Source organism: Tursiops truncatus, chromosome 7 (genome assembly GCF_011762595.2).
Source record: "Tursiops truncatus isolate mTurTru1 chromosome 7, mTurTru1.mat.Y, whole genome shotgun sequence".
NCBI classification, from domain to species: domain Eukaryota; kingdom Metazoa; phylum Chordata; class Mammalia; order Artiodactyla; family Delphinidae; genus Tursiops; species Tursiops truncatus.
In genome coordinates this window covers 81,464,807-81,477,018 of record NC_047040.1, presented here as the reverse complement: position 1 = coordinate 81,477,018, position 12,212 = coordinate 81,464,807, and the positions used below count along the sequence as shown (strand labels likewise).

Below are 12,212 nucleotides of genomic sequence, written 5' to 3'. Positions count from 1 at the left end.
TGGGATTGCTGGGTCGTATGGCAGTTCTGTTTTTAGTTTTTTAAGGACCCTCCATACTGTTCTCCATAGTGAATGTATCAATTTACATTCCCAGCAACAGTGCAAGAGGGTTCCCTTTTCTCCACACCCTCTACAGCATTTATTGTTTGTAGATTTTTTGATGATGGCCATTCTGACTGGTGTGAGGTGATACCTCATTGTAGTTTTGATTTGCATTTCTCTAATGATTAGTGATGTTGAGGATCCTTTCATGTGTTTGTTGGCAATCTGTATATATCTTCTTTGGAGAAATGTCTGTTTAGGTCTTCTGCCCATTTTTGGATTGGGTTGTTTGTTTTTTTGATATTGAGCTGCATGAGCTGCTTGTAAATTTTGGAGGTTAATCCTTTGTTAATTGCTTCATTTGCAAATATTTTCTCCCATTCTGAGGGTTGTCTCTTCATCTTGTTTATGGTTTCCTTTGCTGTGCAAAAGCTTTGAAGTTTCATTAGGCCCCATTTGTTTTTGTTTTTGTTTTTGTTTTTGTTTTTGTTTGCGATACGCAGGCCTCCCACTGTTGTGGCGTCTCCCATTGCGGAGCACAGGCTCCGGACGCGCAGGCTCAGCGGCCACGGCTCACGGGCCTAGCACCTCTGCGGCACGCGGGATCTTCCCGGACCGGGGCACAAACCCATGTCCCCTGTATCAGCAGGCGGGCTCTCAACCACTGCGCCACCAGGGAAGCCCTGTTTTTGTTTTTTTTACAGTACGTGGGTCTCTCATTGCTGTGACCTCTCTTGTTGCGGAGCACAGGCCCCAGATGCGCAGGCTCAGCGGCTATGCCTTACGGGCCTAGCCGCTCCGTGGCATGTGGGATCTTCCCGGACTGGGGCACAAACCCGTGTTCCCTGTATTGGCAGGCGGACTCTCAACCACTGTGCCACCAGGGAAGCCCCCCATTTGTTTATTTTTGTTTTTATTTGCATTTCTCTAGGAGGTGGGTCAGAAAGGATCTTGCTGTGATTTATGTCATGGAGTGTTCTGCCTATGTTTTCCTCTGAGAGTTTTATAGTGTCTAACCTTACATTTAGGTGTTTAATCCATTTTGAGTTTATTTTTGTGTATGGTGTTAGGGAGTGTTCTAATTTCACTCTTTTACATGTAGCTGTCCAGTTTTCCCAGCACCACTTATTGAAGAGACTGTCTTTTCTCCATTGTATATTCTTGCCTCCTTTGTCATAGATTAGTTGACCATATGTGTGTAGGTTTATCTCTGGGCTTTCTATCCTGTTCCATTGATCTATATTTCTGTTTTTGTGCCAGTACCATACTGTCTTGATTACTGTAGCTTTGTAATATAGTCTGAAATCAGGGAGCCTGATTCCCCCAGCTCCGTTTTTCTTTCTCAAGATTGTTTTGGCTATTCAGAGTCTTTCGTGTTTCCATACAAATTGAAATTTTTTGTTCTAGTTCTGTGAAAAATGCCATTGTTAGTTTGATAGGGACTGCATTGAATCTATAGATTGCTTTGGGTAGTATAGTCATTTTCACAATGTTGATTCGATATTTGCAAGAATTTAATTTCTAAACCAGGTGACCTGTTTGTTGGTTGGTTTGTTTTCATTGATTGAAATACCTGTATCTGATATCTAAGTCACTAACTTAATGATATCAAAGCTCCTATGAAATCCATCAAATAATTAAAGGGTTGTTCAATGCCTGTGGAAACAGAACAAAATGAGTTAAACTGCACCAAGGATTATTTTACCCACACTGAGGAGCAACCTTGTCCTTGTCTCCCTGATGGCTAGGAGAAAATTAAGGGGTAATAAGGTCTCAAGTATACTTTTGAAAGTCCTTATAATGTTTTTCCTTATTTGCTAAAAGGAAGCCGTTTTAAAAGTCAGGGGAAAATGTCTTTTTGTAACTCAATAATGATAATGTACAATTTGGTTCCATAATTCTTTTATCCCAACATTAAGTTCCTGAAATAATGATAATGTGGTATTGCTGACAATGGTTCTAAGAAAGAAGGAAAGATAAAGAATTAAAGTTGGATGAGCGTTCTCTGTACCCTCTGACTCCTCTAATTCAACGATCACCATAGTCACAGGGTTAAATCAATTTCATTAAGAAGGTTGACTGTGTGTGCTTGTGGTTTTAGCTGGCTTACCGGCTGGTATTCCTTCATATACTAACAATGCGTGAAGATCCACTACAGAGTAGAGAGTTCATCCTCTACCCTTGTGAAGAAACAATGAAGTGTAGGTTAAATGGTCATTAAAAGAAATAAGTTGTACCTCTTGTCAAGGTCTACAGTCTGTCCTTCAAGCCTTACCTCAAGGTCCTTTCTATTCCAGAAGGTTGGAAACCCAAGTGCCTACGGAGGCCAGGCTGGTGGGAATGAAGCAGGAAGCCACTGCAGTGTGCTGGAGATCCAAGTCCTTTCTGAAGGAGCAGCCACTGCTCCGTTCCAGATAATTGTTGCAAGGCAGGAATGCTGACCTAGTGTTACCACATTGTCCAGTTTCTCAGGTAAAGCAGGAAATGCAAATTTTCATGTGACATCTTTTGATTTAAGTATTGTCAATTAATTCACTTGTATTATTATTCTCAAACTGTGTGCGTGCCAGATACTTCCACAGGTGGGATTTGGCCCAGAGCCCTCGTGTTTGTAACTTGGTTTTGTATTTTGCTTACCTATTTGTTAAATTGCAGACTTTATTTTCTACAGGTTTTGCTTTGCTTCAGCATGTTCTCTAAAATATTCTATGCCTGGTTTTGTGCTATTGAAACTACCTTTCTCTCCAACCTGAACATTTTGTGCATAAGTTTTCTTTGGCTGCTACATTTTCTCTGCCACCATCAGCATTCCACTGAGCAGTCAAATGCTAGATGGAGTCTCCTTGAGACACTTTTCTTATGCCACCACTAAACATCTACAGGTATTACTACTTACTCATTTCCTTCCTGATGTGTAAGCTAAATAAACACAGTAAAAGATCATGGGATTTAGAGATTGTGTGCTTTGGGCTGCCCCTTCTAGAATTTACACAGAGACTGTCTTCTTTCTCTTGCATCTTGAGAACCTTATCAGATAATTAATTAGACTATGGTTATCCTTTACATTTAATTATGTTTGCTGGAGATGTTGATTAGACTTAAGTGTTCCTAGATATTTATACATATAAAGAGACAATGTATTTGTTTCTTCAATGGCTGAGGAATCTTCCTGTTTTCACTTTGAGTAACTTGATTGCCAGTGTTACAGGGGGGCGGTGGGGACCATTACCTCTATGTGGAACTAATTACTCCAGGTAGGAACTTGGCATCCATTGCCATGTGAATTGAAGAATGCTAAAACATTTTTTAAGTAAAAGAGTACATAAACATTAGTTGTTTCAATATGTTGTACAACCCCCAGATGGACAAAAATCACAATTGTTTCATTCTTAGTACAGTTTTGATTTTAAAAAATTGATATACATTCTTTTTTTTAACAATGATTTGACCTATTGAGCTACATTGAGTAGCCAAAATACTAGTAATTCACAGATAAAATGTGAAAATAACCCCTTAAACTTGCTTAATGCACTCTTAAAAAGATTATGTAAATGTAAGCAAGTATTTTTTATAAATAATCTTTTTGAGAAATTTTACTATACCATAGAAAAGCAAAAATAGCCAACTATGTTGATGCCAAATATGCAGAAATATATCATAAATAAATTTTCCCTCAGAGTTACAGTGAGTTTATTAATTAGTTTATAAATGTTCTGGCGTGACCTGTTACTACACTTTAAAACAGTTCTCTAAATTTTTTTTAAAGAATATGTATTTGGGAGCTGTGATTGTTCACTTTTTGGCTTCTAAGAAAATAAACTGCATCATAAGCATTTTCTACATGTTCATACAAACCCTCACTTTGCTTCTATATTTTTTAAGGCACAAGGGAAGCTGTAACTTGAAGTTAGCTGCCTCAGTTGCTTTTTCTTTGTAGTCATGTAGAATGGTGAGCGCAAAGAAAAAGCTCAGTTATGGGTAGTAATGCATGTGAATTCCTGAATATCATAAGGGGGAGTTATAAAGAGAACTAAATTTAGACCTGGAAAACCAAATAATGACTGGAGAAACCAGGGAAGGCCTCTCTGAGGAAGTGACATGTAAAAACTGAGATAATCAGAAGTTGGTTTAATGAAAAACATGGGGATGACAGATGACATTGCAAGCAGAAAAGTAAGGGTGACAGCCTGAGACATTTTAGAACAAATCAAAGGGATAGCCTTAATTTTTCTTTCTGCTATTTAGGTCAGTCAGGTTAATGTGGTATTCTTTCTGACTCTCCCTATCTTTTTCTCCACTTAGCTAAAACAGAAAGAGAAATAATAGCATAATACTAGGCACAAAGCTTGTGACTGTTTCCAATAAAAATCTTCCCTAATGCTTTTAAGTATTGGGGAAACATTAATTAGCTGTTCTATGGATATAACATTTAATTTTTTTGGAAATAATAATTTTCCTAATTACAGATCCAACACATTTTTATTATAAAAATTTTTTGAAAATATAGAAAAGCAATGAAGAAAATAAAAGTCACTCATGTTCCTAATATCCAGGGATAAGCATGGGGAAGATACTGCTGTTCTATTACTATATCTACATAAATAGTAGCATTTTTGTAAATGAAGATTTATACTATACATGCAACTTTGTCATGTGTTTTTTCACCTGACAATGTCATGGACCTTTTCAATAACATGATTTTAATAGCTATGTATAAATAATAACAACTTAGATATTTATTATGTGCTAGGTACTAGTTTACGACTTTTAACTTATTGTATCCCCAGAACAAAGCAGTTCTATAAAATCTCCATTTTATAGGGAAAGAAAATTTTTTAAACTTTTCCAAGGTCACAAGCTATTAAAATGTACAGCTACATAGCATCTCAATACTGTACTTAATTTAAATAAAATCCTATTTTAGACTTCTAGATCATTTCCAGTATAATGTTTGGCTATTTGAAATAATACTCATGATTCTGTGGGTTGGAAGTCTAGGCTGGGCTTAACTGGGACAGCTCATCCCTGTTCCACATGGTGCTGGCTGCGCTCAGTTACATGTCTGGGGCTTCAGCTGGACTAGCTGGACCAGCTGGACTTTTCTCTCTCCACAGAGTAATAAGTCCCAATTCCTGATGGAAGGAGCTACAAAATATTTGTGGCCAATTGCAATCTACTACATTCAGCACTTAATCCTCCAAAGGCTTCTGTGTGCCGAGAATGTGTAAGTTGCTGAACGTTGGTAACATGAAATGGCCTGTGTAAGTAATCCTCCTGACCATAGAAGGGCATAGGTCAGGATCCTTGTTACCTTGACTCTGAAGACTGGCCTCATTCTCAGGAGCCTATCCCTATACCTTCCGAGTTTGTGAAAAAATGTTACCTTCCACGTGAATGTGATCCTTATGCACAGTTTTTGAATGTTTACACTCTTCTGCACTGAAAGGGCAAGGACGTTTGAAACTAGAGAGTTTTAGTGATCAGAGCAGGAAAGATGTGCTTGTGGTATCCTGATACAACTGTATAAAACAGGTGTAAATGTACTGGGGTACTTTGGGGTGAGTAAGTAGAGCCTGGCAGAGGCATTAGGTCTCTTACAAAAGATGTATCTGAGAGGTATGTTTTGGAAGAGGTGGCTGCACAGTGAATATAAGAACCAAATGAAAATAATAACCAGAGTTAAAATGAGGCCACTTTTTGGAAGGTTTTTTTTTTTAAATGAAAGAAGATATAACTGTAAGATAAGTGTGCTCATAAATAAAAATGCATAACTTGAGTAAATAGGTGAAAGGTGAAACAGATGGGAAGGTTGAATGGGAAGGCTGGCTAAGTACTCTTAAGGAACTGTTTAAATAATAGATATGAGGATGAAAGATCACTGAAAAGGGAAATGTCATTCAGGGTTACCCTAAGAAGCATAATTTAACTTAATAATGATGGAAAGATGATGAGTATATCCATTCATTACCCAATCAAATGATAACATTGTAGCCACTCAGACATTACTCTTCAAAATGCTAACGCTTATGTTATTTCTTAATCCAATTATACCTGTTGTTGCATGTACATATTGTTTTGGAATTTAAGTATAGAGGTAGGTTTTATGTGAGCTTTTTTTCTCAATTGGAGAACATGAGGCATTCACCCTTGCAAATGTCAGAATGGAGGAGACTTCTTTTTTCTATTTTTTTAAATTTTTTTATTGAAGTATATAGTTGATTTACTGGAGGAGACTTCTTAACTTTGAATATTTCCTGAGTTAAGTTTATAATCATTGTATAAAAAGTACAAATGATAACTTATATAACATTAAATATTGGTGTTTTACCTAATTTACATAGTCTCACCTTGGTAATAGCTCATTCAGGATTCATTCTGTCCTACTGTGTATCCAAGTAATGGCCCTGAGCACAAGATTAATGCGTGATGTCATTATAAACATTTTAATAGAATTTACTCATAATATCACATGACTTAAAAATCAATTCATTATTTTTACATTAATCAAGGTTGTGTGACATTATTCAGAAGAATGTATGATGTTTGATGTTATTCAGAAAGATTTATGAAGATTACCTACTTATTTTCATGATGTCATATTCTCTGATATTTAGTCTGCATGGTGTTTTGGGTGTAACTTTTAAAATATACACTTATCACTGCATAACAGTGAATTTATTCTTAGGTTGACAAGAATGTCAGTAAAGGAGATAGAGGAAAAAGGTCTATTGCATTAATTATCATCCTGTTGAAATACAAGTTTCATTTTTATATGGTTGCATTCATCTATTTTAGTGGTTCCATTATTAATCCAATTAAAGTGTGTATATAAACCATTTAAATAAAACTCTGATGCACTTTACAAATAAAGTATAAAGTTAGCATATTGTTTTTTTTAGAAGCCCTATCATACTTTTGCTACACAGAAGTTATTACTCAGAGATTTTGAGATCATTAGGGACAAATCTATAGCAAAAAACATCCTTTGTATTTTTTGTCAACATGCATAGTCACCGGCTTCTGTTGACTTCTTTTAAAAACTTTTCTTTCACTTCAGACACCTGTGTTGCTAAAACTTTACAGGCCTACGTGGTAAAAATCAAAATATAAAACTGTATTGGCTAACTAGAATGTAGTCATTGTAGTAACTTGTAGCTTGTCTTCATCAAGTATTTAAGTACCTCCTGTAGGCCAGGGGTACTACACCAGGAAGTGGGACTACTGGAGGAACCTAGAGAAACAAGTCCCTGCTGTGAGGAGTTTACATTCCTGTGGGGAGAGATAGGCAATAAACAAACAAAAAATGATAAGAAAAAAATCGGGTAATAAGAGGTATCAGTGAATTAACAAAGTTTCAGAGAATACCTAGGATTTACAGTGTGATCTCCTTGAGGAGGTGACATCTAATTTGAATTCTGAATGAAGCCAATGCAAAGAAGTGAATCAGGTCACTAAAATTCAGTTCACCAAAAGTCGACTCTCATAGACTAATTTGCATATTGAAAGATGGTTGGAAAATGAAATTGTTGGTAGAATGGTGGCAGATATTCTCAGAACATACACACACACACACACACACACACACACACATCTTTGTGAATTTTGTTATTGCTACCAGAAATGTTTGTGAAATAAATTTAAATTATGTTCTAAGTATAAGATCTATCCCTGATCCTTGGTATTAATGAGATGGAGGTGCCTTTCATATTACAATATCTTTTCTGTTTTAACCTGTGTCTACTGGACTTGAACCAAGCCATATAAACAGGGTGGGTCATAATGGAATCTTTGGGGAAGGAGTGAAGGGAAAATGTTGTGGATATGTAGTTTTTATGTTAAATTTGGAAAAGAGGAGAAACTGGTGTTTTCATCATAAAACTATAAAAATAAAACGACTAAATCTTGAATGATTGGTCTATATAGAAGATAAACTTATCAGAATCTCGGAGGCAAATAGAATAGATTTTAATATTCAGCAAAAGAGGGCATGCATGGATTTCAAAAGTTTGAGAAGCATGTCCTGAAATGTTTTCCTAAAACTACCCTCTTGGCACTTTAGGAAATTTATCAAAGGCCCTAAAATTACGCAATTCTATTTTAGCAAATACATCTAAGTGAATTATCAAAATGGCCATATATTTATGTACAGAGATATTTACCTCAGATTTATTAGTAATTGTGAAAATTTAGGAGAACATCCACAAAAGGGCAGTAAGTAAATAAATTATAAACCTCTGTCCAAGAAAATTCTAAGCAATTAAAAGTCATATTTTGGAAAAATATTTAATGCTCAAGGTGAAAATAAAGTATAAAGTGGTAATAATTCAATATTTAAAGGAAAGAAGGCACTATGATACATAGAAAAAAATGGAATTAGTGTAGCTACTTTAGAGAGCAATTTGGCAGTGCCTCTAAAGTTTAAACGTGCAGACCCTACAACCCAACATTAATATGATTGATATACCAATAGATGAATAATCGTAAAGTCATATGTTAGAATACCATTCAAATGTTTAAAATTAACAAATTGGATCTATATATCTGCAACAGAGATAGATCTATGTATCTCAACAGAGATAGCACTCAAAGCAATGTTGAATTTTAAAAAGCAAGTTGCAGAATGGTATATATGTATAGTAGTATTTATGTAAAAACTTTAAAATACATATAACAAAACCAAATATTGTTTACATATATACATAAGGAATAAACATATAAAAACATAGCCTCGGGCTTCCCTGGTGGCGCAGTTGTTAAGAATCCGCCTGTCAATGTAGGGGACACGGGTTCGAGCCCTGGTCCGGGAAGATCCCACATGCCACGGAGCAACTAAGCCCATGCGCCACAACTACTGAGCCTGCACTCTAGAGCCCACGAGCCACAGCTACTGAGCCCGCATGCTGCAACTACTAAAGCCCGCATGCCTAGAGCCCGTGATCCGCAACAAGAGAAGCCACTGCAATGAGAAGCGCACGCACCGCAAGGAAGAGTAGCCCCCACTCGCCGCAACTAGAGAAAGCCCGCACGTGGCACCGGAGACCCAACGCAGCCAAAAATAAATAAATAAAATAAATAAATTTTATTTAAAAAAAAAACATAGCCTGGAAATATACAGACCAAAATAAGGATGTTGCCTTTAAGCCAGAGGGGAGGTGAATGGGATGAAAAAGAGAAATTGGATGGGGGTGAGGGGTAGTATTTAACTTCATCTGTAATATTTTTAAAGTGTTTTGTTTTTTTAAATAAGCAAAAGTGACAAAATGCTTACATTGTGAATTTGGAGTAGTGGTTCATTGTTTATTAGATTAAATTCTTTTTTTTAATGTGTGCTTTTAGAAATTTCCAAAAACAATGACTGAAAGAAAGTCATCCATGTTTGCAGTGGGTATGATTCAACAGTGAGATTACAGTTCAATTTTAGTTTTCATCTCAAACATCTCTGAATTTTCCAAATTTACAAAATGAATGTTGAGGAAATCAATGCCTCTTAGAGATAAATAGATGATAACTGTATAGTTACTGGACCTCAGCTGCGTGAAGGGTTCCTAAGGCCCTTACAACTGAGCTGCCTCTAGAATGGTGAAGTATCAGCCAAAAAAAGGATGACCCTCCCAGGAACAAAAGGAAGTAGGCTGGCTGCCTGCATGGTGTAGAAATGTAAAACCGGTCATGTCCGGCGATGGAAAGCAGGGGCATTAGTCTAAGCCAGTGGGTCTCAAGCTTGAGCATGCATTAGAATCACCTAGGGGGCTGCCCCCAGAATTTCTAATTTAGAAAGTATGGGGTCAGTCCTGTGAATTGTATTTCTGACATGTTCCCAGATGTTAGTAACAATAATGATGCTTGTCGCAGGACCATGCTTTGAGAACCGCTGGTCTAAGCAAAACCCAGCCGTCAGATATTTGTATTTTTGATTATTGAAATATGAGGGAGACATTTGGCAGAAATGAATCCAATGTTATTATCTGGCAGATCTACAAATTACTTAATGGAGTGAGCCAGTCAGTCTTGGGGAAGTTGGAGTCACAAGCAAGAGCGGGCAGACAAAAAAAAAGAAAGAAAGAAATAGGCATCTAAAAGAAAGCTTGAAAGTGAGGAAGATGAGAGGTGGTCCAATCTAAAGACCACAGACCACGGAAGAGGTTTCTTTAGGAAAAAGCAAGGTAGTAAAATGAGCTTGAAAAAGGACTGTAAAAAAAAAGTTTCACTCATTGGGGTCTGTTGCTATTTGGCCAAACTGGGAGTCCAGGATCACACAAAATTCTTATCTCTGTCACATCTTTCACTAGCACCAGGAACTCCACTAGGCTGGAAACTTCTTGAGGACAGGAACTGTCCCTTCCTTGCTCTCTCCATCCTTTCTCGTCCCACTCCCTGCCTCTTTCCTTTCTATTCTACCCCACTCAGCAGCTTTTTTTTTTTTTTTTTTGCCACACGGCCTGCAGGATCTTACTTCCCTGACCAGGGATCAAACTCTCACCCCCTGCAGTGGAAGTGCAGAGTCTTAACCACTGGACTGCCAGGGAAGTCCCTCAGCACCTCTTTAGTGCCAAACACAAATATTTCCTGGGGCTTTGGATAAACTGGTGTCTTACCGTCTTTGTAATCCAGCACATAGCATAGTGCCTCGTACATAATAGCCACTCATTAACTGTTAAATGAAACATGAATAAAACACATATGTGATCAGCAGGGGTCGGTGAATGGGAGACAGAAATAGGAAGCTGTGCTTGCAAGCAGGTCATTTCTTTGAGAGGCATAGACCCAGTGGAGTGGGCCCAGAAATGCAAATTAGCACCTTGAGTCACCATTGAGAATGTACTACTTGGCACTATCCTTTACACCCCACATTTTTCCCAATAAATTTTTTCTGGTTTTCCCATTGCCTGCCAGTGTTTCCCACACCCATCCCCATGGTTCCTGACTTTCAGCTATATTAGTATTTGCTTCATTACAACACCTTTAATCTGCCTCAGAGCCAAGGCTACAATAAGGTGTATGCCTGAATCATGATGCCTTTTACTATAAAGCATTCTCCTGCTTTCCCAATGAAGAGATCTAAAAATAGATTTGGGACCAACTTAAATATGCAGACTTGTAAGAATGCAGATTGAGTAGTTTTGTGTATACTTACACTATGTGTTGATTGAGTTATACATGCACATATATTTAAAACAATCTAAAATATTAATTTTTATTTTAACTTTTTAAAGTTTTACTATTATGATATGAATCTTAAGTCATTTAACACAGTTTTTGAGGAACTTCCCTGGCAGTCAAGTGGTTAAGACTTCTTGCTCCCAATGCAGGGGATGTGGGTTCAATCCCTGGTCAGGGAACTAAGATCCTACATGCCACATGGCCAAAAAAAAAAAGTGATTGGATTAACACACAACTTTCTAGTTGTCAGGTTCTAAGAGGTGATAAATATGTTTTTATTGTCAGAAGGAGGTTGTGCGTAAATATGTTTTTATTGTCAGTTAGAAGGAGGTTCTGTGTGTATATGTGTAACGCCATAATTATGGGTCTGTCTCTATCTTGCAATTAGAAAGTTGTAAGAGCAACCAAATTGTTTTAACTGGAGTAAGTGGATCAAGTTGGAAGAAGAAAACACGTTGAGTTTGACATGTGATTTTGACAGCAGAGGACTTAAGAGTGGTTTAGTACACTTACCAGTTTATTCTATTTTTAAAAGTGTACAGCTTAGAACAGTATGGAGGTTCCTTAAAAAAACAAAAATGGAACTACCATATGATCCAGCAATCCCATTACTGGGCATATACCCTGAGAAAACCATAATTCAAAAAGAGACATGTACCACAATGTTAATTGCAGCACTATTTACAATAACCAAGACATAGAAGCAACCTAAGTGTCCATCGACAGATGAATGGGTAAAGAAGATGTGGCACATATATACAATGGAATATTACTCAGCCATAAAGAGAAACAAAATTGAACTATTTGTAGTGAGGTGGATGGACCAAGAGTCAGTCATACAGAGTGAACTAAGTCAGAAAGAAAAAAACAAATACTGTATGCTAACACATATATATGGAATCTAAAAACAAACAAACAAAAATGGTTCTTATGAACCTAGGGACAGGACAGGAATAAAGATGCAGACATAGAGAATGGACTTGAGGACACGGGGAGGGGAAGGGAAAGCT

General features: G+C 37.1%; 1 protein-coding gene across 14 annotated transcripts in view; it reads left to right on the top strand.

Annotated features, from left to right (window-relative positions):
• The window catches only part of MBD5 (methyl-CpG binding domain protein 5), a 405,239-nt gene that overhangs the window by 333,850 nt on the left and 59,177 nt on the right, over positions 1–12,212 (top strand). For 13 of the 14 annotated variants that reach the window (XR_012333127.1, XM_073807733.1, XM_073807732.1 and 10 more), the window contains one exon: positions 2,340–2,514. The gene's annotated coding sequence lies outside the window, so the exon portion shown is untranslated. The remainder of the gene's footprint in view (positions 1–2,339; positions 2,515–12,212) is intronic. The other variant, XM_019925537.3, reaches the window with a different exon arrangement.